This window comes from Suricata suricatta, chromosome 17, assembly GCF_006229205.1.
Source record: "Suricata suricatta isolate VVHF042 chromosome 17, meerkat_22Aug2017_6uvM2_HiC, whole genome shotgun sequence".
In the NCBI taxonomy this organism is placed as follows: Eukaryota; Metazoa; Chordata; class Mammalia; order Carnivora; family Herpestidae; genus Suricata; species Suricata suricatta.
This window is the reverse complement of record NC_043716.1, coordinates 20,108,114-20,131,139: the sequence shown is the minus strand read 5'-3', so window position 1 is coordinate 20,131,139 and position 23,026 is coordinate 20,108,114. Positions and strand designations below refer to the sequence as shown.

Genomic DNA, 23,026 nt, shown 5'->3' with positions numbered 1-23,026 from the left:
AACAGAGGGGACTAAGCCCTGGGAAGCAAAATGAGGAGCTGGACTTGAGCTCTGAATAGCAGCTTCAGATTGAATAGTTGAATGCTATTTTATACACAGTGCATCTCCACGGGTCTGTGGTATGCCCCCCACTGCCTGTTAACAGCAGGATTGTTCATTGGTGTCCTTGACTTGTGGTTCTGTCTTCAGATACCGTCCCCCTGCACCATTCCCCTTTCCTCTGTGGTCCTTCTGGCCTTGAAGTTCATGACAAAACTCACTTTTTTTGAGAGAGAGAGAGAGAGAGAGAGAGAGAGAGAGAGAGAGAGTGAGAGAGAGACGGTGCAAGCAGGGAAGAGTCAGAGAAAGAGGGAGACACAGAATCTGAATCTGAAGACAGGCTCCAGGCTTATGAGTTAGCTGTAAGCACAGAGCTTAATGCAGGGCTCGAACCCAATGACCAGACCGTGAGATCATGACCTGTGCTGAAGCCAGACGCTCAACCAACTGAGCCACCCAGGTGCCCCAAAACTCACTTTGGAATATATCATGGAGGACTTTATGATATATTTAGCCACCTCTGTCTTGTTGTCCCTGGTCAAAGACTAAAGGTAACTTTTATTCTCTGGCTTTGGTCCCTGTGTGACCAGGGATAAACCTCTCAACCTCTCTGAGCCTGGGTTTTCCCACCTTTGAATTGAATGATATGATTCACATAGGAGGATTTAAGAATCTGTGACTCTATGGGAACATGTTGCTGGGTGCCTTCAATGTAGTAACACAGACAAGGCCTTTCCCATCCTTTCCCACTCTAGATGCTTCTTTGGGCTCCTTCTCCACTATCTCTCTCTGTGCCTGGCAGTTTCAACACTGCCCTTCACCTCCAAGCTACTGCTCCCTATACCCTTTCACAATGATGCCCTTGAAAAGAACTAAGATAAAATGAAAAATTTCTGGAGGCATTTGACCCACTAATTTAGCCTTGACCTTTCCAAGTGAAAACCCAGGATGCAAAGTCCTAATTTTATGCTTATTGAAAGGTTAGGGGATTGATCTAGCATCTTATGTAAGCAGGGGGCACAGGATCCTGAGGGATAGACTGCTCCTCATGGCAGAAGATGCTTCTGACCTATGACCCAGCAGGACTGTGTGGTCCTTTCCCATCTGCTTGCACACACACCCCTTCTCCCTGCTCGCAGTGTGCCCCATGCTTCTAATTTGAATTCTTACCCTAGAGAGTGTAAGGTTTGGAGGTACTGGCCAGCGTTCCCATCTGAGCTCTCTTCCTATTTAGCTGTGTGGCCTTGGATAAAACACTTAGGTTTTCTGAGCCTCAGTTTCCCCATCTGTAAAATAAAGGTGCTGATAAAATCAACCACATGGGATCTCTGAATACATTGCTAAATACATTTAACCATCATGGTGATTGAACATTGCCATGGGCCAGGACCTCCACCAAGTCCTTCACATCTCTAAGCCCTCCGGGGAAGTTAGCATTGTAAAATCCGATATACAGGTAAGAAACCTGTTGCTCAGAGAGGGTGCACATATTACCTGAGGGCACCGGAGCTAAGGAGGGGCAGATCCAGAGTGGACTCCAACACCTTTGGTCTTTCTACTAAGACCACACCAACCCCCTCAAAGTTGTTTATTGACGAGCTCAGCAAATGCTTATATAAAGCGTACTTCATGCCAGACACTCTTCTGGGTACTTTATAGATACTAACTCATTCAATGCTCGTGACCTGATGAGGCAGGTCCTGTACTCTTGTGATCCCCATCCTCATCTACAGACAAGCAGATGAAGGCACAGAAGGTAAAGTGACTTGCTCAAGTGTCACTGGGAAGTCGGTCAGTATGACCAGCAAGGGAGTCTGGCTCTGAGTTCCAGGCTGGCAAATGTGAGGCTGAGCCACATTCTGCTGTGGCTTAGGGCTGTGGACAGCCTGGACACTGGAAGGTGCGCTTACTGTCAGCCTCCACTTCTGTTCTCTGCATCAGGCCCCTCTCTCGGGTGCAGCTGGTACCTTCCTCCTCTCCCCCAAGACCTTTCTCATCTGACCCAGAAGGCAGAGGCTGGATCTCCAGCCCCCAGAGAAGACGAGACTGAGATGAGAGACTGAGGAGACCCGAATGCCAACACAGTATAGACTCCTGTGCTGAAGCAGTTGCTGCTGACAGCTGGTGAGGTCCCGCAAGGGGCCAAGACCCGCTAATGCATTTTGTCACTTTGAAGAGCGCCTCCAATTACATGTGCTGGTCAAGGGCCATGGTTTAAAACACGTTGCCCTGCACGCTACTAATCTCTCTGGTAAACAGGCGGTGCCGGCTAATGAAACGTTAGAGCTGGAAGGGGTTCTTGCAAGCCTGACCTGTGACCCTCCACCCCCTTCACCCACTGGAATCCTGAATGCAGGATGGGGGACACGACTTAGCCGGGCCTGTGCCCCCCAGGAAGTGGCAACATACTAAAACTACCAGTTCACCAGAACAAAGTATTTGCAGCTTGGTTTCACTGTTATTTTAAAGGCATTCTCCAGAGTCCCTGCAAATCTGAAAGATGAAGGCTCACGTAGATATTTCTGTAGATTTTCAGAAGTAGAGATACATGTGTGCTGATTAGTACATCTTCCCAGGCTCCCTGTCTCCCTCTGAAACCAAGGCTCTCAGAAACCCAGTGAAATCAGGGCGGCTTGTGTTTGTGATGATGTTGGAACCAAGACAATAGCTTTATTAGCAGCGGGAGCCCCTTGAGGTAACCTCAGAGGCTTCTGTTTTCAAAGGTTTATCCTGCAAATGTCATGGTTTTAGCTTTGCCTTTTGTCTGCTCTTTGCTGTTCTTCTGGAATCATTTTCCTCCTTAAAAAGGCCTATGGAGCAGGGAAAACCTTCATAGGTCTTTAAAATAATAACATGTTGGGGCACCTGGGTGGCTCAGTCGGTTAAGTGTCAGGCTTTGACTCAGGTCATGATCTCACGGTTCGTGGGTTTGAGCCCCACGTCGGGATCTGTGCTGACAACTAGCTCAGAGCCTGGAGACTGTCTTCCAATTCTGTGCCTCCCTCTCTCTCTCTCTGACCCTCCCCTGATCACACTGTCTCTCTCTCTCTCTCAAAAATCAATAAAACATTAAAAAATTAAAATAATAACATGAAACTTGGGAGAAAGAACAAGAAAGCAAGTGTTCTCACATACTGATGAAACAAATGAAGAGATGTCACTGTCTTTACAGGAAAGCCTAGCAGAGCGGGTCAAAAACTTTGAAATTAGCTGTGTTATTACATAAGCCATTCCCATAGCTACAAATGGCCATGAAGTTCCACACACAGGTAGATAATTGCAGTATTATTAATGATGGGAACACTGGTGGGGAAAAACTCCAAAAGTTCAGTAGAAGAGGATTCAGATAAATAAATTAGGGTCCATCCACACAAGGGAAAGCTGTCTTTAGTAATAATAAAATATAATAACACATAGAACTCTTACTATTTGCCAGCTTAACTTGTATGTAGCATAACACACTCACCAGCCCTATGAGAAAGGTAACTATTATTATGGCCATTTTACAGATGACAGAATTGAAGTCTTGGGAACAAAAGTGACTTGTCCATAGCCCCACAACCAGTAAGTGGTGAAGTCAGGATATAAGCCCAGACTGTCCCGTTCAAAAGTCCACACTGCTCACAGCCATGTTACATTGCCTCTGGAGAATGGCTAATGGCTTTGGTAAATGTGTGTTTGTGTGTGGGTGTGTGTACAAAAGCCTGTGAGCACTGCATGATTGCAAGCAACTTATCCTTTTTTCTTTATGTTTTTCCGCATCTTTCAAATTCACTTCAAGGGTACTGTGGTTTTTTAGACCAGAAAAGAGTACAGTGGATAAACTTAAAAAGAAAAAGATCCAAGATGGGATGTCACGTAGTCCCTCAACTAAGGCAGACATTTATTTCTGTACCATTCCCACAAACAATCATTTGCCTTTATTTGAACAGCTCTGTTGACAAGAAGCCCATGGCTCTGGTTGTTCAGGATTGGTTCTGTCTAAGGAAGAAGGGAAAGGTGGCCTTGGGGTTGTAGTTATGTGGTGCAGCCCAGCTCACAGGGCAGGGACCCAATGGGGGGATTCGGGGCAGAAGTTCAGGGACGCTGGGAACATCCATGGGGAGATTGATCGGGGCACAGCTCCAGCCGGAAGTGACAAAGCCCTAGAATATCCCATCTCATGCTGGCTCATTTATTTCACAACCTGCTAGGTACCTTGTTCATTCAAGAACCTGATTTCTAGTAGACCATAAGAAGGAAATCCTCCCCTAAGAAATTCACTATGAGAAGAACAATATGCCATTTTTCATCTACGGAATTGACAAAAATGAAAACCCAGCGCTGGTGAGGAGGCATCGCAGGCCCCTGTACTGCTGTTGGGAATGGTCATTGGTACAACTGGGGGAGGACAGTTTAACAATATGGATCAAAATCTAAAGGATGCGTTCCACTGAACCTAAAAATTCCATTGCTAGGAAGCTGTCTGATAAATAGAAGGACAGGGGTATTCACTATAGTCATTGTGCCACTGGCGGTGGCAGAAAACATAACCCACAGTGGGAACAGCGTTCCTCAGTCAGGGCCGTATTAAACAAATTACAGTACCCCTGTCTGATGGAATACTCTGGAAGCATTCAACGGCATGAGAGACACCTGAAAATGGTGTTTGGGGAAGATTTCGATGCTGTCTTATTAAGTAATGAAAAGCAAACTACAGAACACAGTCTTAAGTAAAGAAGGCTAGACACATCTCCCCACCCCCCACCCTTCCCCCCGCCACCACCAAAAGAAAAATACAAAGAACTGTTCATATACTGCTTAAAGTCAGCACCTATGAGACAGAGGGACTGGAGGAGTGAGGAGATTTTGGTTTTCATTTTGTATCCATTTTGTTTGAATGCTCAACTACATATTACAGTTATTTTAAAAATGAAAGCAGAGGTTCTCAGGGAAATTGTGGACCATTTTGTTTGGTGTTTTTTTTTTTTTTTATGTCTCTACACTAAAACAAAACATGCACACCCACACACCTAGTAACTAACATTTTATTTTTAAAAGTAAGTGACAATGCTCCTCCAAGGTTCGCTCAGAACTCATCGCCCTGTCCAGAGGTAGGGCTTCTCCAGGCCAAGCACAGGATCTTTCTGCACAGCTCCTCCTGGATTCTGCCTCTGGTGTCTGCCTGGGGGCAACAAATCAGCCTGAATTAAGAACAGAAAAAGAGATGAGGCACTACTCAAGGAGCCAGTGCATGAGCAGTGTGTTCACCAGAACAGGGCTGTGCTGGGCTGCAATAACAAATATATCCCAAACGTGGTAGCCGCACAATACAGAAGCTTATGTCTTGCTTGTGACATCATTTGATGCAGATTGCATCCCTCTGCTCTGCATGGTGACTTGGGGGTCAAGGCTACACCTGCTCATGGGTCTGTTTTCCTGAGACTCCAAGATTGAAGGGAAAAGCGTGCTCAGACTTACCCACCTCGGTGTGAAAATGACACACATCATTATTGTGCACATTCAACATTAGCCCTGTGGCCAACCTCCCTGCAAGGGAGGCTGGGAACTGTAGAGCATCACAGGGACATTGCTGACCTCTGCTACTCGCTGTTAGAAGCAGGAAGTTCCAAACAGACACCCCTCTATTTGGCAAAATGTATGGGACATGGAAAGAAACCTCGCCCTTAGCTGTCTTCCTTAGTGCCTGGCCGGGATACCCACACGGACTCTCAAAGGCCCTGCAAAACATGATTCACTGTTCTTCATTCCCTCTCTTCAACAGAATAACACAGCCCAGCTTTTTGCGACTCTTGCACTGCCTCCCACTGGAGAAGCCAGAGAACATTTCTCCACTTCACTGAGTTGGCCATGGCCATGGGACTTTCTTAGGGCAGTGCAATGTTAGTGGACACTATATGAGCAGAGGTGCTACATTTTCACTTGGCTTTTCATACTCTTGTGACCTGCTGTGAGATGATCATGCCCCAGAGCTGTTCAGTTTGGTCCCAGAATAAGGACATGTAGAACAAACTTGAATCTGACCTGGCCTGGACTCTGGCTTGGCCATGCCTGGCCAGCCTGGATCAACTGAACTTCAGACAGCCTGTAGACCAGTGAATGTGAAATGTTTCTTGTTGTAAGCCATTGGGATTTTAAGGTTTTTGTTACACAGGAAAAACTGACTGACAAGAAGTGCCATGAAAAATTAATCTCAAAGGAAACAGAGAGCACCTAAGTCAGGATCTTAGGACTACCAAAGGCCATATTGTGGATGAGCAATACGGAGTCCAGAGAGGGAAGAGATGTACCTGAGGTCATAGAGCCAAGCCCAGAGTCTAGGTTGGCAGGGCTCAAGTCACTACTGTTTTATGCCCAGACATCCACCAGCCAATGCCCAGGTAGTCACCAGCCGAGCAGCACAGGGCAGACTTTGAAGCCTGGAGCTGCTGGCATTTTGACTTGGGCAGGGGAAGATGAAGAGGAGGAGCCAGGCAGAGGCTGGGAGTGTAGTTGGGAAATTAAAGGCTACCAGTAGCGGGGGAGGGGACCGAGTGGCTTTCTTTCACCTCCCTGATTAGCTAAAGTCTGGGAATCCTGCAGTCTGTGGATTTCCTGCTCAGTCACCAGCCCAGTTCCCAGAAACCATTCTGATGGTAAGCCAGATTCCTGGAGGCCTGCAAGCACTCTGAGCAGATTTTCCAGGCACTATTTTTATGGTGTGCCCTCCAGCTGCTCCTGCTGTCTGGCTTCTTACAGCTGTTACATCCAAAATACCTCACGCCATTAAGGGAAGGAGCTTCAAGTAAGAGGCAAAGTGAGGAGGGAGCCCAAGGGCCTGCTGCTTTTCTGGCTCCATGGCATGCATCATAATGTGCATGTGAGGACATGTGCATGTGCACACATGCCCCTATGACTTCTTCCAGGGTGCCTGGCAGGTGCATGAGCTCCACCTGTCGGGTGAGGGTGCCACAGTCCAATAGAGTCAACTCCCAGGTTGCTCACAGGGAGGAGGAGGAAGCCCAAGGTCAGCTGGCAGGAAGGATTCTGGTCCTTATTAGCCATTCTCCCATCCGCTATCCTCTCTTCCCTTCCTCAGTCTCCCTCTCCTTCCTACTTTCTTCTTCCTCCTTCCTTTCTCCTCCCCCACATACATTTTGTCTTCCCTCCCCTTCCCTCTCCCTCTCTATGTGCCTCACAAGAAAGAGGTGAGCTCCTCTAGAGACCCAGAGCTCAACAGACAATAGCCCCTGCTTTGCGGAGCTTTCCTTCCGGAAGAGACAGTAGGTAAAAACTAAACACAAAAATGAATCTATAATCCCAGGCTATGATCAAGTCAGTGGAGAAGAGGGTGACCCAATGGGAGAGGATTCCAGGGGAGTCTGGTTTAGACTGGGGGCACAAGAAGACTCCTAAGGTGGGGATCATTTAACCCCGTACTTGAAGGATAAGCCAGGGAAGAACCAAGTGGGGACCAGGGGTCCGGATGAAAAGAATGCCGGGCAGAGTCTCCAGAGTGTGTGAAGGAACGTCCTTGGTGTTCTCGGGATGTTGGGTGGAGGCTACAGTGACCATGGGGTGACCATGGCCCAAAGAGTAAGGAGGAGGCTGTGCACAGATGAGAGGGGCAGACAGGAATTCTGTGATTTATCTTCAGTGCAATGGGAGGCTGCCAGCCTCTTTTAAGCACAGGATTGTCATGATCCAGTTTTACACTGTAAAGACATGAGTTCAGCAGCTAAGGGGGACATGGCAGGGAGGGAAGCCAGAGGCTTAAGATTCCATCGTGGCAGTTCAGGTGGAAGGTGAGGAGTGCTGGTGGTTAGGCATCAGGATGTTCATGGCGCCCCAAGCCCCACACTCTCATCACCCAGCGACCCTACCCATTCAGGCAGATGGACCAGAGGCACTTGCTGCTGGAGGAGAGTGTCCAGGGTGGAATTGGAGAAGGACACCATATCTTTGGTTTTTGGGTCAAAGAGCCAAGACTCAGGTGAGCAATAGAAAAACAGGGAAGGAAATGAGATTAGGCTGGACCAAGTAGGGGAGATGGACAGACAGATGCATACCTATTTTATGCCCATGTAGCTCACATAGATAAAGGGGAGACAAAAGTTTCCCCCCAGTTTGGGGAGAATCTTAGAGCAAAGGAGATCTGTCCTAGTCCCACATGGGGCCCATGAAAGCAAACAGAGTCCTAGAGTCCCCAGCATGGTAGGGGTCTCAGGGCTCCCTCACGCTTCCAATCCTGGGAGAAAGGTACCTCCAACCCTCTTTGAATATAAGGATCTACAAATGCATGAGTCCCTTCCAACATCCCTGAGACTTGTATTTGAACCCCAGGACTTGGGCCCATTGGAAGGAGGACCAGACTGGAAATGGGAAACTCAGCTTCAAACCCAGCTCTGCCCCATGCTGGAGAGGGGGTTCTCTTGGAAACCACTTGATCTCCCTGAACCTCAATCTTACCCTCTAAAGATGGGGGCAATAAGCTTGACTTCCTTATGGGGATGGTGGAGAAGTAAAAGAAGTAAATACATAGGAAAACCATGTAATTATGTGCTCAAGGAGGTATTCTGTTTGGAGGGACAAAAGCTTCCATTGTTCTGACCTCATTAATTTCATCTTCTGAGAGTTCTAACAGCTGCCTTCTCTTGATCTAATTCTATTTCCTATAAGTTCCACCTAGTGACTCTTCTTCTGCCTTTTGGGTAACACAAAGCAAGCCCCATCGCTCATGCCCCAACAGCCCACATGTAGAACCCTCTAGAGACTTCTTGCCTCCAGGTTTAACCAGCTCAGTCTCTCTAGCAATTCCTCTTAATGCCCTGCATTTGACTGCCCCTCTTCTGGGGACACATTCCTATTTCCTAATGTCCTAGGAATGTGTCATCTGGGGGACCACAGGTCAGCTCATTGGGACCACAGTTTTGCTTATATTTCTGTAGCCAGTGGTCCAAAACCTCTAGCTGGTGTCCAGGATGGACTCTGTGAACATAAGTTGCCCAAGACTGGTGCGGACCAAGAGATGCAAGGCAGGGACCATGACAGGTGGATGTCTCCATTGCTTCCCCCATCTGGGAGCTGTTGGCATCATTGTCACTGTTACCACTGCCACACAAAAAATGCAAGAGAAAAATATAACCATGGCTACTTCCCGAGGGAAAGAACAAACGCACTGTCCAAAGACTGTATCTGAGTCTTCCAGGGAGATCTGGATTTAGCGTAAGAGGGTGCAGGCGAGAAGAGGTTCAAATCAGGGTGGGAATGGAGGGAGAAGAGGCTGGGGTGGGAGGAGATGGAGCTCTGGTCCTAGCAGGTGGTCTCGAGGGTGCGTTTCCTCCCTCCCCTGCACCCTCCGGATTTGCTGTTTCTTCCTGATGTTTTCATCTGAGCAGATTCCCCCAGGAGGCCATGCCTGGGCAGAAAACACCCACAGAGCATTAGAAGCCCTCCTCCACCTTCTGGTCTTTGTTCCCACTCTGTCACGTGGCCCTTCTTGGGTTGCTGCCTAAATTTTCTCAGGTTCTTCTATGCCACTGTGTCATATGATCCTATTTCGTGCTCCTCTAGGCCAGAAGCACCTTGGTTTTTCAGCACAATGCTCAGTCACCCCCACTGGGCCAAACCAGTGCCGGGGACTCAGTGTGTGTCCAGCACACGCTGGCCAAACCACTGCCCCAAGAAAGAGACTTGCTGTTCTCACATCCCTTACCTACCTGCTCTGCACCACCCCAGCCGGTAGGGAGGAAACCAATAAGGAAACTGGGGGTGAATCTACAAGGCACCAAGATTAAAAATGGGATTGGATGTGAGTGTAAAGTAGGCAAGGTGGTCCTCAGATCCTCCAGACCCTACTTTGGGGCGCTCTGCCTCCTTTAGAGACAACTCACCTTTCCTGGGTATTACCTCCTCTTCCCTCTCAGCAGGTACCCCAGGATTTGTCAGTTGCAGTCTGATGAACTCAGCCACTTGCTCATTCATTCATTCATTTCCTGAGCACGTAGTAATGTGCCAGGCACTGTGCTACATTCTGGAGATAAAAGGTGGCTAAGATCCTTACTGTTGTCTCCAAACACTTCAGTCTAGCAAGAAGCAGTACAGACCAGGTTAATACTGAAATCAGCATCACAATGGAGCAATTCCAGGCTCAGGGTGGGGGCCTCTTTAAGGACCTAGCCTTGAACTCAGATTGCTGCAGAGTCAGGGCTTGTACAGCGCCCACTGGGCTCCTCTGTGAATAGTGGTACCTAGCCTGACCCTCACAGGCTGGAAAGACCCAAAAAGAACTGAGCGGAGAGACTTGGATGTTCTGTGCCGCCCAGCACTAAGCCTAGGTGATTCTGAGAGGGATGGTGCCAGCTTGCCAGATGTGGGAGCTGGGTTCTAAAAAGCATTCAATAGACGTGAAATAAATTGGAAACCGCTGCTCCCATTGTCCTCCTGGCATCTCGAGAGCGGTCTTTTATCCTCCCTTCTGTTGGCCAAATGAACTCCCGCTTCCAATCTGGCCCCTGGGTCCACTGCCCAATGGCAAATATTTCTGCCCTGGAACAGCTCATTGGTAGGAGCTGAGAAGACTAATATCAGCGCCTGACAGTCCTTCATGGTTTTCCCTAAATATTCTTTCCTGCACAAAAGAAGTTTAATAAAAATGTGGATTAAAGCAGAGACTGGGAGTGGGAGATCAATGGCGTTTTCATGGCTGTGTTATTGTAATACGTTCTGCACCTGTGCTGCTCACCCAAGGGAGACAGGAGTGCAGGAAGAAGGGGAGAGGAGCATCCTGGACAAGGGGCACTGTGCCTGAGACAGGAGTGAGCGAGTATGAACATCCCTGGGCTTCCAGGGAATCAGAGAATGCTATGTCCTAGGTTTGCATAGGGTCTGGAATCTCCTTGGCTGGTGTGATTGATAATCTGGTCTGTGTAACTGCTTTATTATTATATGCACACTAATTGTTCCCCATGCAAGGGAATAGTGTATGTTGTTTTCACCTCCAAATTATTATGTTCAGTTACAAAAAGAATTGGTTTTCAATATATGGAATACTAACTTTGCAGCAAAAAAAGCATGCTAATTACACAGGACTTCTCTACTATTCATTAAAGTGGTCCCCAAAGTGCCTCTAATTGGGCTCATTTTGCTCCCTATCTGTCCATTTTATTCCTGAATGCCTCAAAAGCCGTTTGAAACCTCTGTATTTAAAACTTCTCTGTAATTCAGGGGAGCCTGGGTGGCTCAGTTGGTTAGCATCTGACTCTTGATTTTGGCTCAGGTCTTGACCTTGCGGTTTGTGGGATCGAGTCCTGCATCCAGCTCTGCGCTGATGGTGCCAAGCCTGCTTGGGATTCTCTCTCTCCCCTCCTCCTCTTTGCCCCTTCCCTGCTCTCTCTCTCCACATAAACATTTTTTAAAAGTTCTCTGTAATTCAGACTTAATATAATTCAGACCAAGGATTTCACTCCCAATCCATTTTTGCATATCCCCGAGGATTTCTAAATGGACCCTGTCTGTGCAGGGGCCACTAGAGGAAAATGCTGCCCTTATCAGAGATGAGAGGAGTCTTATCTCTGGGGCTACTCCTGAGGTGGAGACCCACTTCTATATATGCAAATACCAGCGAAGACTCTTGCTGCAGCAGCAGGCACAGAAGGTACTGTTTGTCCGATGTGAAATGATAAATATGGATTAGATCTGTGCAAGCTACAGGATCAATTATGGGAACATGCAGCTAAATCAGCCTCCAACTGCCTGAGTGTCAGAGTTTCTGCAGGAGATTATGAGTCCACTGGGTTCCCGAGGGCTTAGCAGGGTGTGTGTGCGTGCATGTCGTGTGCATGCGCACCTGAGTGTGTGAACGTCTGTCTGTGTGAGTGCGTGAGTTTATATGTGTGTGTGTGTGTGTGTTTGTGTGTGTGTGTGTCAGTTACAGCAGTGGGACAGGCAGTGCCTAGCAGACACGAAAAGAGAGTTTTAGGTCAGCTCTGCTTCCAATTAGTTTTTTGGCTTTGGGGAAATTATTCATCTCCTCTGGGAGCCTCATTTCCCCGTCTATAGAATGAATAGGTTTTGGGGGGGAATCTTTTTCATACTGGAGCCCCACCTCTGAATAATCTAACTCCAAAGGCCTGGGATGGGGTTTGGGTCTTTCTAGAAAGGTCCCAGGTGAGTCTGATGTGGCCTCCCTCAGACCCTCTGGCTCACCAGCCTGTCATGGTGCCCTGTGCCCACCCTCCTGATGCTTTCAGCTTGCACTTCCCCCCTGCACTCCCCAGGGTTCTCTGAAGGTTCTCTGTCTCTGAGGACCCCTGGGGTAGGAGGCTTTTGGCCTTAGGGTTCCTAGAGTCTTCTGTGATTTCATTTGTTCCACTCCTGGCTTCCCCCACCCCTCTGGGCTCCGGGAGAATGGTAAGTTGCTCCAGAGGAGTGCCAAGTAGCGAGCAAAACTAGCATGACCCAAGGGCTAAGACAAGAATTCCAGTGGCTAAGCTACAAATGCACTTTGTCACCACAGTTTCCTGTGCCCTTCTCCATCGCCCCCCCCTACCTACTGCATTCTCCCCTCCTTCCTCCTCTCAACAACCCCAGAAGCTCCTGTGGGAAGACGGGACTTTCATGATATAAATAACCAAAGGTTCAGGAGGGAGGCCAGTCTGGATTCTAAACCTGAATGGTTATGGCACTGGGTGCTCTGTGCAGACCTGGAGGTGCCCTCCTGTTTGACTTTGGAAAACTGTCCACCTCCCGTCCACTCCATTTAGACACTGCACGCTGCCTGCAGGGCCAGGCTCCCTTCCAGCCTGTGGTGGAGACAGTTCATCAAGTGGATTTCTGTTTCTTCCTGGCCACACATTTCCAGACACCCCTGCAATTCAATGAAGCTAGGTGATGAAGTTGTGGCCTCTGGAATGTGGGCAGAATGGTATAGCCCCCTTCCAAATGCGGCCCCCCAAAATGCCCGTGTGACCCTCTCCTCTTCCTCACAGGCTACTGACTGCTGGGCGTCGAGGTCCAGATCACCTTTGGTTTTGGCAAAAACACTTCATCTTTTTTGAGATTGGCAGACCCTTTATTAGCTTGGGTCCCTCCCCTGCCCTCCCTTCAAAGACGCTGATTGCTCTTTATGTGCAATGCAGAAGAAACATCTATTGGCCTAAATTACTGAAATTGGGGAGTTTGCCTTTTGTAGCAATGCACATTACCTAAACAAAAACATTAACCCATGTAGCCAGGTCAATATAACCCATGTATGTCAGGGGAAGGATGGAGAATCCAGCCTGGCTTCTTATGGGACTTGACCCTCGTGGTGAAGCGGGCCATGTCTGGGTTTAGCCATGTGAGTGGCCCCATCTCTTCACTTTGCTGTGCGTTTCCTTTCCCTCCTGTCCATCTCCCCTTCCATCTACTCTTCTGTGCCCTGGGCCAGGTCAGCCAACTCCCGAGAGAGGAAAGGAGCCTGTGGGGCCGTGCTGCATGGAGTACCTTTCCCAGGGGCTGCAACTGGCCACATGCAGTGCCCCCCCACAATTACCTGCACCTCTGTGTTAGAGTCATGCTCCTTCCAAGTGATGTGTAATCACATGTGCCGCTGTCCTAGAGTCCTAATTTGGTTTCGAAGCTAGGGGAGGGAGGATTTGGAGGCTACAACAGCTGTCCCCTTCTTGGATGTCTGCTTCAAAGGAACTCCCTTACAGCAACCCGATGTCCCACCCCCCACCCTGCTACCTTGCTAAACTCCAGGTGCACATTGACCCAGAGCTCTGTGGATGGCTGGTGTCCCTGTTGCCATGGCAACCAGTCACAGTGAAGGATGACTACAGTAACTTCATTCCTGCGGGGTGGGCAGAGAACAGCCTGGCACGTGGAGGAGAGGATGGAGCTTCTGGGGGTGGGGGCAGGGGGACGTGGAGCTGGGGGAGGGGCTGGCGTGGGAATTTTGAAAATGGTGTTCAAGCTCGGTACCCCTAAGCTCCCTTTCTGCAACACCAGGAGGTAATGGGAAGGGCTCTCAGAGCCCTGGAAAGATTCTAGAGTGCACTCAAGAGGAAAAAATACCAAAGAGAAAGATGCAGGGTAGAAAGTGCAGTGAAGAGAAGGGGTAAGCTTCATTCCACAAGTATTTCCTGAACACTGGTTTGGTCCTATTGCTGGGGCTTCAGCAGTGAGTCAAAATGAATAGGATTCCTGCCCTGTGCACATGGACATGGCGTTCTCTTGGTGCCCTTTGGCTTTGTGCACTGCAGCAGCCAGAAAATAGTGGCGGCCACATATGTCAGGTGGAGATAAGAGCTAAAAGAAGAGAAAAATAAAGCCGGCCCAGTAAGGTCAAAAGTATCTCAGCAGAGAGGCAATTAGCTATTTCACATGAGGAGAAGAGGGAAGGGATTTAGGAAGAGGTGACATTTGACCAAGGAACCTGCAGGGAGCGAGAGCATGAACCATGTGGCCATGTCGGAGGAAGCAGAGGGATCAGCCTGTGCAAAGGTCCTGAGATAGGAGAGGTCGGTATGGCTGAAGCACAATGAGTAAGGGCGGGTGGATGTAGCAAGAGGAAATCTGAGGGCTCTTTATTTGGGAGATGTGGTTTCTGGACTCTGTATCTGAGTGAGTAGGGGAGCCTCTGGGGTGTCTCTCAGAAGAAAGACAGGATCAGAGTGATGTGTGAGCATGTCTGGCTGCTCTGCAGAAATGAGAGTGCAGGGCTGTAAGGGTGGATGTGGGGAGAAGCAGGGGTCCAGGATGAGATGGTGGGATGTGGTGGTAGTTTTGAAGGGGTTGGGAATGGCCAGATTCTGGACATACTTCAAAGAGAGTCCCCCCAGGAAGAAAGAAGATGAAAGGCTTGAATGAAGGATTTTGGCTAGAGCAACTGGGCAGCAGAGTAGAAAAAGGAGAGGGGCCGAGAGTCTGAGCTCTCTTCTCTGGAGGAGTGCTGGTCTCACCAAGCCTCCCTAGGCAGGGGTGGGACGGAAGCCATCAGCGGTCCAGGACTTCCCCACCTAGAGCTCCAGCAGGGGCCACACTTTGGGCTCCACACCTGAGCAGAACGCCACTTTCACTTGGCCTGCCTGATTGTGACCCTGGGAGAGGCAGTCCTGCTTTGGGAGCCTGTGTCCAATCCCTCCCTCCCAGACATCCCACCATGTGGCTTTGGCGAAGCGTCTCTCACTCCCCTTACCTGTTTCTTCACACACCTGCCCTTGCACTCGAGCCAGTGGTCATCCGGGAACATTGACAATAGGCCTCTGCAGCTCCGAGCCCCAGACCTAGTGGTCTGCAGCACCCTGGCACCCCCACATGATGCCTTATTATCTGGAGAATCTTCCAGACAAAGAAGCCTCACACATGCGCTGACCCAGAGCCATCTCTCTTGTGCACTCCAGCCTCCTCTTGATCCAGTGACCTCACTGTTCCCCCTGTGTTTCCTGCTTGGCTGGCTTGTGGCTCCAACGTGCAGCTCTGTGTGCATGGGGATGGGGATCTCAGGGAGTCTGGAGGATGGCCTTCCCTTCCACCTCTCCTTGCCTTTTGTTCCCCATACCTCCGAAGCAGCGACGCCCTTCACAAGCACGGCATAACTCTGAACTTAATCCCGTATATGCTAGGTTTTTAATCACATTTTTAATATTTGTTTGCTTTGTTTGTTTTTTGCAAGTTTGTAGCCATGATCTTATTGACCCTATCCATACTGTTACTAGGCAAACAGGGCAGATATCAAGGCCCCCACTTTACAGATCAAGATACTACTCAGCTTCAGTTTCTTCTTCTCTGCAACCAAAGAGTTCCCTTAGATTACCTCTCCTGCCCCTTCAGCTCTTATTTCCTACCACCAGAAGACGTACACACATATAGGAGAGACCACCCCCCCCACACGCACCAGAGTAGATGGGCGCACGTATGCACACGGACACGACTCTTTGTTAAGTGTGTGATGTGCGTCCAGACGGTACTGGTTCTTTCCAGCAAAGTGCCTTGTTGCATACCCTATGGCCAGCCTTTGCTTTCCTGACAAAACGCTCAAGGGGAATTGAACTAAGCAATTTCTAAAATCGCTGACATTAGGTTCTCCAAATTCTGACATTTCATCCTCACTTGTCCTAGAGGCAGCAAGGTCTCTTAGTCTAGCACCAGAATTCATCAAATGCTGACATTTCCACATCTGTAGTAGGCACTAAGCCTGCAAGAAGAAATAAGAAATGTAAGTCCACAAACCAGCCAGGGGAAAAAAAAAGGGGACAGACAACTGTTACCCAGTGGGCCATTGTCTGTTCACTTCTTCTCCCTGGGAAGTTTTCTTTTAGACACCCCACACCTTTGAGACCCACCCCATACCTTTATACATACCTACTGTTTCTCCCCTGGATGCATACTGCAGAAACTCTGTCCCTGCCCTACACTCATACTCTTTGAGAACCTCCTAGATCTAATTCCTGAATATACAGAAGGAAGAGAATAGGGAGCAACTTACACATACTCTGTGTCAGAAACAACCCACATGATGGAGGGCTTTTAGGTCAAGCCTGTGGGAATCATCAGTACCACCAGTCAGGGTCATGGAGCTCAGAAAGGTAGAGAAATGAGCCAATGTGGGGGGAAAGAAGCCAGAGGGTTGTCATGAGGTAAGAACGTGAGGATGGCTTGATGAGATGAGTCCCCAACACAGAAGAGCAAGCTGAATCAGCAGGCTGTGTGGATAAAATCTCCAACAGCCTGACACAGAACTCACAATTCCCTGGTAGTCACTGCTCCTTCTTTGAGGCCTGTGAAGGCCTCTGTTGAGATGAAAATGGTCTGCAGGTGAGGTGGCACAGTTAGACACCATGGTTTTTTTCTTTGCCCCTCAGTATAGATCTGTCAATAATTTTTTAAGCCATTTCGCAGGATCTTGATATGATGGGATATAGAATAGATAATATTTGGATAGAGGAAAAGGCATGGATAAAGAGTATTTCGAAGGCACTTTGCATGTACTAAATTTTGAGGAAGAAAAAGAAAGAGGGAACCATCAAGGAAAAGAAACAAAAAAATTATAAGCAGCATCTAGAAAGAGGGAAAGCCAGGAACTCAGGTGCTGAGACTTTCCAGTTTCGTCACCTGCAGTGGCGAACTGTTGGACTATTACTTCTCTCTGGACCTCGCTTTCCTCACCTCAAAGGTTATTGCCAACACTGGTTCCATCCAGTGTTAAGACCAACTTTATCCCTATGATTATTGTAATCCCCAAAACAAGAGTTATTTGTGTTTATGTAGAACTTTATAGTTTGTAAAACTTCTTCACACTCATTATCCTACCTGAATCTTACTGAAACAAAGCTTGAGTCATATATGTATAAGTGATAGGTCCATTATACAGAGCAGGGACATGTCACCTTTACGGGGACCAGAATTGTTGTCTCTGCATGCACCTAGAATATTGTTAGATTCAACACTTCCTGACAGATTCACATTTGTGAGCTGACACCCCTTTGAGATGCTAGAAGAAAGAGGTTTGATCTGCAGGAAGTGACAGAACTGTAACTGGCTGTCCAACATATCTCCCAGCCCTCCACCACGTCACCTCGCCTGTAGGACCCTCTGGGCAATCTTCCGCAATATGTGAGATTTGGTAACAACGAAGAGGTATGTTTTCACTGTGATTTGTTGGGAACAGCCATCACGTGTCCTCTGGGTTGATGGGAATGAGACTCTAAGACAACGAGTCTGGCTCTTCTACCAGTGTTGTCATGAGATCTTGGCTGGGTTGTTGATCTGCTCGTCTAACCAGAGGTGAGATCATTCTTTCCCAGGCACCTGCCCATATCCACGGGGCTGTTGTCCAGCTCCCATGAGACGAGGGGTAGGAGAGGGCTTTCCGGAGCACAAGGTGCTGTACTGGCATAAAAGGTGCTTGGTGGCAAGGAATCTGATGTTGCCATGGAGCAGGACAAGAGGAGAGGGGAGAGGAAGGTGAGAGAGAGGAGGGAAGGGGGAGGAAGGGAGGGAGGACAAGAAGGAGCCAAAAGGCAGATGACAGGGAGGAGGAGGTGGAAACCAGAAAAGGGAGGGGAGAAGGATGAAATCTAAGATGAGGAAGAGAGGAAAGGGGGAGGGGAGGGAAGGACAGGAGGAAAGAGAGAAGAGGGTGTTTTTAAATCTGCTTCCTGGGTGGGTCCTAGCCACCTACTGAAGATACTGCAGGGTCGACACTGGAGGCTGAGGCTTTAAGGAGTGCAAACCAGACAGGTGTAGGGGTGAGGCACCAAGAAACATCAAAAGAACCACTCTGCTCTTACCCCCACCCCTTTTCTCCCTTCCTTTGCTATTTCAAAGTTGTTTTGTTTCCTCTGTGCAGTTTCCAGGGCACAGAAAGAATTTGTGCATTCAATTAATCCCCCTTTAATTCTCTACCATCACTTTCCTGGAAGTTTAAATAAGAAAAACTGTTTTCTGATTATGAACCTGCACTCTGCAAACAAAATAAATCATGTCACAGTCGTTCCTTGCTTTTGTGTTGATGATTAGGGGAAAGGAGGAGGGGGAGACAGAAGGAGAGGGATGGAGAGGAGGAGAAACACCCAGTCCTACCAGGGAAGGCACGCAAGCCTCACGGTTGGCTAGAGCTGGGAGAAGCTCAGAGCTCCCAGACTTGGCGCTTAAGTCTAAATTTAGAACAGATTTGTAGATAAGTTGGAGGGAGTTCAGAGAAGAGCCACCAAAACAATTAGAGGAATGCAGCTTAATTGGCCCAGCTTGGCTAAGAACTGCCAGGCAGGGAGCATTAGCCAGTCTGTAGCCAGAGGAGACAGCATCAACACAGTCAGGGGAAGGACTGTTAGCTTGCCACAGAGGGGGGTCCAGAGAAGAAAGGGAACCCAAAGCAGGCAGGACCCAGCTCAGCCCAGCCTGTCACCCCACAAAGAGGCCTCTTGGGGGCCTCTGGCCATGTGGCTAATTCTCTTCTCAGACCATTGCTCCCCAACTATTCCCTACAACAATGCATTCATTATTTAATCTAATCTTTGCAGCAGCCCTACAAGGCAGATGTGCCTATTAAGTTTTGCAGATGAAGAAACAGAAGCTCAGGGATGCTGAGTAACTAGCCCGAGGTCTCTCCAGCAGTAAAATTGTAAGATTGAAACTTAGATCTGATTGGCCTCTGAGCTCAGACTCATTTTGCTGATGCAGAGCTGTGACAGAAAGAGACAGGGGCAGGGGTCCCTGTGGTTGAGGCTTCCCATGTTCCTTATGTAGCTGGAGGCTCCCCAGGGAGGAAGGCAAAAGATGTCCCTCACTGAGGTGTGTTCTGTCTTAGAACAACTTGGCTCTGGTCCTCCAGCCCCTTATCTCCTGAGAACCCCGCCCCTCTTCCCTGTCTTGCTGGTGTCTTTCCACTTGCTCTGGGTCTCCTCACCCTCTGGGGTCCCAGCTGTGGTGTGGCAGAAGAGTACTGGACTTCAGGTCAGGCAGACCTTTTAAAAATGTTCTCTGGCCTTGGGCACATTACTTAATTTCTCCAGGCCTGAGCTTACTAACTGCATGTACAATGATCATCAAGTCTACCTTACAAGATTGTTGTAGGAACAATGTGACAGCATAAATGTGGCTTGTAAATTGCCAATTACTGAATGCAAGAGGATGATGCTATTAGTGATAGTGACATAAATTGTATGTTAACTCATTACAGACAATGCCGACCGTCCCTGGGCTTCTCTCACTTCAGGCTTCACCTGACACACATTCTCAAATCACACATGACCCGGTGTAGGATGGGGCTAGCCTGAAATTAAAGCTGATTCAGAAAAGTTCTGGAAACAAGTAGCTGGTGACCACCAAGGTTAAGACTGAGTCAGCCATCTGACTGGGAGATAGCCTATGTCAGAGTATGACAGAATGCCAGCATTGTGAACACCCAGCAGATGGTCAATGGCAGCCTGTAATCTAAAGGACACATAGAACAGATAATATAAATCTTATAGAAAGAGTGATCTAAGACCCAGCAAGATACCCTGCATCAGAGGCAAAGCAGGACCTTCCTCACAGGATAGAGCCCAGAGAGGGAGTGTAGGGAATTGGTGGAGGGAGGTGGGGATGGGAATATGAGTTGAAAATAACAGCTCCAGGGGCTTTCTGGCACTTAGAGGAATCTTCAAACCCCCCTGATTGTTGAGGCATAAGAAACCATCCTGAGGATGGGCTTTTCTGAGGCTCAGGTTGTTGGAGTCTTGCAGATGCTGAGAAACCGTGCTGTCCTGAGAGAGATGAAGACTGCCAGCAGGTGTGGCAGTGCAGAGGAGAGGACCCAGACTGAGGCAAGGTCACTGTATTGACCTGGAAATCACCCCCTGCCCCTTCAGCTCTCTCTTCTATATACAAATAATAGAAAAACCAACATTGACTGGGCACCGATGGTGTTCCTGGCTGTGGTCTAAGCACTATACGTGGTTGTTCTTGTTCTTTGAAGCAACCATGTGTGGGGGTGGGGGTGGGGCCACTATAATCCATTATTGTCACTGTTTCCTAGAGGCCTTGAGAGGAAACTTGCTTGAGTGGCAAAGATGAAATTCAGACCTGAGCTTTCTAGCTTTAGCTCTGGAGCCCCACACTTGGCTACTTTACCCTGCTGCCTTTAAAACAGATCCTAAAATAGATGGTTTCCAAGGTTCTTTACAAAATCAGAGAAAGTCAGTGATGGATCTTGAATATAAGATAGTATCATCTGCTCATTTGACCAAGGAGGACACCCAGAGAGACAATCAAGTGCCCAGCAGTGAGCAGGCTTCCAGGCCTAAAATGCAGTCATTGCATGATTCAAAACCTTTGGAAAGAGAAGAATTCATTTATCAGCCAGATGTTCCAGTGATAGCACAGCTGGGCCTGCACACATGATTGTTACCTCCTCAGGGGATGTTTTGGTATTATACAAAAAACCTCTTCCATCTTTGTCTCAAGGCCTTTGGGTAGGCTGGCCACAAAATCTAAGCAGTGATTCTTGACTTTTGTGGTTCATAGATGCCTTCAGGAACGTGGTGGATCATTCTGCAAGAAAAAAATAGACATGCATTTCAATTAGGAGGTGGGGATTATGAACCTCTGAAGCTCTGTCATGAATCTCTAAGGGTCTTTGACCCACAAATGGTAAAACTCCTGCTCTTGGCAATGAGAAAACCAGAGCAAAAGATGTGCTCCCATGCCTGTCTCTTAAAAGATTCTTCAGGATCTACTCTGTTCTTTCCACTGTACCATCCTCCTTCCCTTTGGTTCAAAGTAGAGGGTCCTCGCTCCCAGGACCATCATATCTACACCCATCCCATTGGAATGGGAGGTCCATGAGAACATGGATCATCTCATGTACCAGTGTATGCCCAGTACCCAGCACAGTGCCCAACACATGTCCAGGACTCAGTATACGTTTGTGGGGGTTATTTATTTATTGTATGGAACAGACAGTATAGAGCTCTGTACATTCACTCAAGTTTTCCTTGTCCTTGACTTTTCCTTCCTGGCTGTAGGGCCAGAAGCAGGTATGACAGATGACCAGCTTAGGTCAGGTTCTAGGAAGAAAAACTGAAGCAAGGATTCTGGTGTGAGGATTTATTGGAGATTACAATCTGTAAAGGTGTGAGGGAAGCTGGACGGAGCAAGGGGGGAAGCCAAGCACGCCTGATGTCAGGGATATGAATATGCATGAATAGCAAGGGGACTAGGCTACTGTACCCTTGTATCAGTCAAGACATGACATTGGAGACATTTCCTAGAGAGGTGGCTCCCATCTGGCCAATGTAGGTCAATGTTCAGAAAGAAGGTACTGTTGTTGGCTGTTATAGGTGATACTCCCAGTAGCTGGGGTCTGAATGGGAGGCCCAGAAAGATCTGGGTGGGACACCATCAGTGTCTACTACATACTGTAAAGTGGCAGCTCAGATCAATTGAAGGTGGCTGCCAGGAGCATGGCATTTGAGAAAGGGTGAGAAGCCATGCCTTGGCTCAGCCACAAAGCACCATGATGGATTATTCATGCCTGCTGGGGGCTAAGGAGCAGCAGCATCAGTGGCACCTATTTGCCATTCTGAGCCTAAGAGGAAACCAGAGCTGTGTCTTTTTACTAGAGGTCTCAAGCAGTTCAGGCACTCCCGGGGTAATTTTATGAGTCACACATGTTATCATACCCTGTGGCAGATAGGTTCCAGTGTTTCCACTGACTGTAGGTAAAAACAAGACAGGCAGCAGTAGCTAAAAGTCAGCCTCCCCAAACTAAAGCAAATGAATTACTTAAATGGTCAGCCTTTTGGCAGGGAAAAAGTCACACTTAGAGCCCAGACCAGCAGATATAACTGGAATGGAGTTGTCAGAAAATAGACACAGGGCATTTGAGGACCTTAGAATAAATGCACCAGCAGGATGAAGGCTAGGACCCCCATGTATTAGGCTTCTGTACCCACACAGGGCCTAGCAGTGTGCCAGGCACTCAGATCTTTCTCAGTAAATATGTTTTAGATGTTTGAAAACAAATAAACCAACCCTTGGGGAATTAACTCTTTGAGGCAGGAGGCTTCTGCTCTGGAATTGCTAACATATTCTCCCAGACATGTCTGTCAACCCTCTAAGTGAGAAAAGCAGCCTGGCTTCCTTTGTATCTCTCAGGATGTGGCACATGAATTTCCACTCCTGTTATTATCACGGATTTGGGTTTTGGAGGAATTGGGGTGTAGTGCAGAGATGCAGCAATTTAAGATGTCATATTCCGAGTTTTTCTTTTCCTTGGACCTGGACTACTTGGTTGTGAATGAAGGAACCTGTTCTACACCACAGTGAGGTATTCTAACAGAGATGACAATGAGGACAATAGCAACAGCCAAGGTCACAAACGTCTGTGCCACTGTTGATGGGTTTTATTCCTTGCTCTTCAAAACAACTCAGTGAGGTAGGCAGGAGAGTGTTACCAACCCATGGAAAGACCTAAGATGTTCTGGGCCAGATGGAACTGGAGAAGGAGGTAGGAAAGCACCAGATATCATCCAGGGAACAA

The 23,026-nt window shown here is 48.2% G+C and overlaps 1 protein-coding gene and 1 long non-coding RNA gene across 2 annotated transcripts in view; both read left to right on the top strand.

Moving 5' to 3' along the window:
- The window catches only part of ASIC2 (acid sensing ion channel subunit 2), a 989,591-nt gene that overhangs the window by 436,943 nt on the left and 529,622 nt on the right, over positions 1–23,026 (top strand). The gene's annotated exons all lie outside the window — the stretch shown is intronic.
- Positions 7,157–8,508, top strand: LOC115282577. Its single transcript, XR_003904696.1, has 3 exons — positions 7,157–7,305; positions 7,893–8,011; positions 8,362–8,508. It is a non-coding gene; the product is annotated as an uncharacterized LOC115282577 (long non-coding RNA).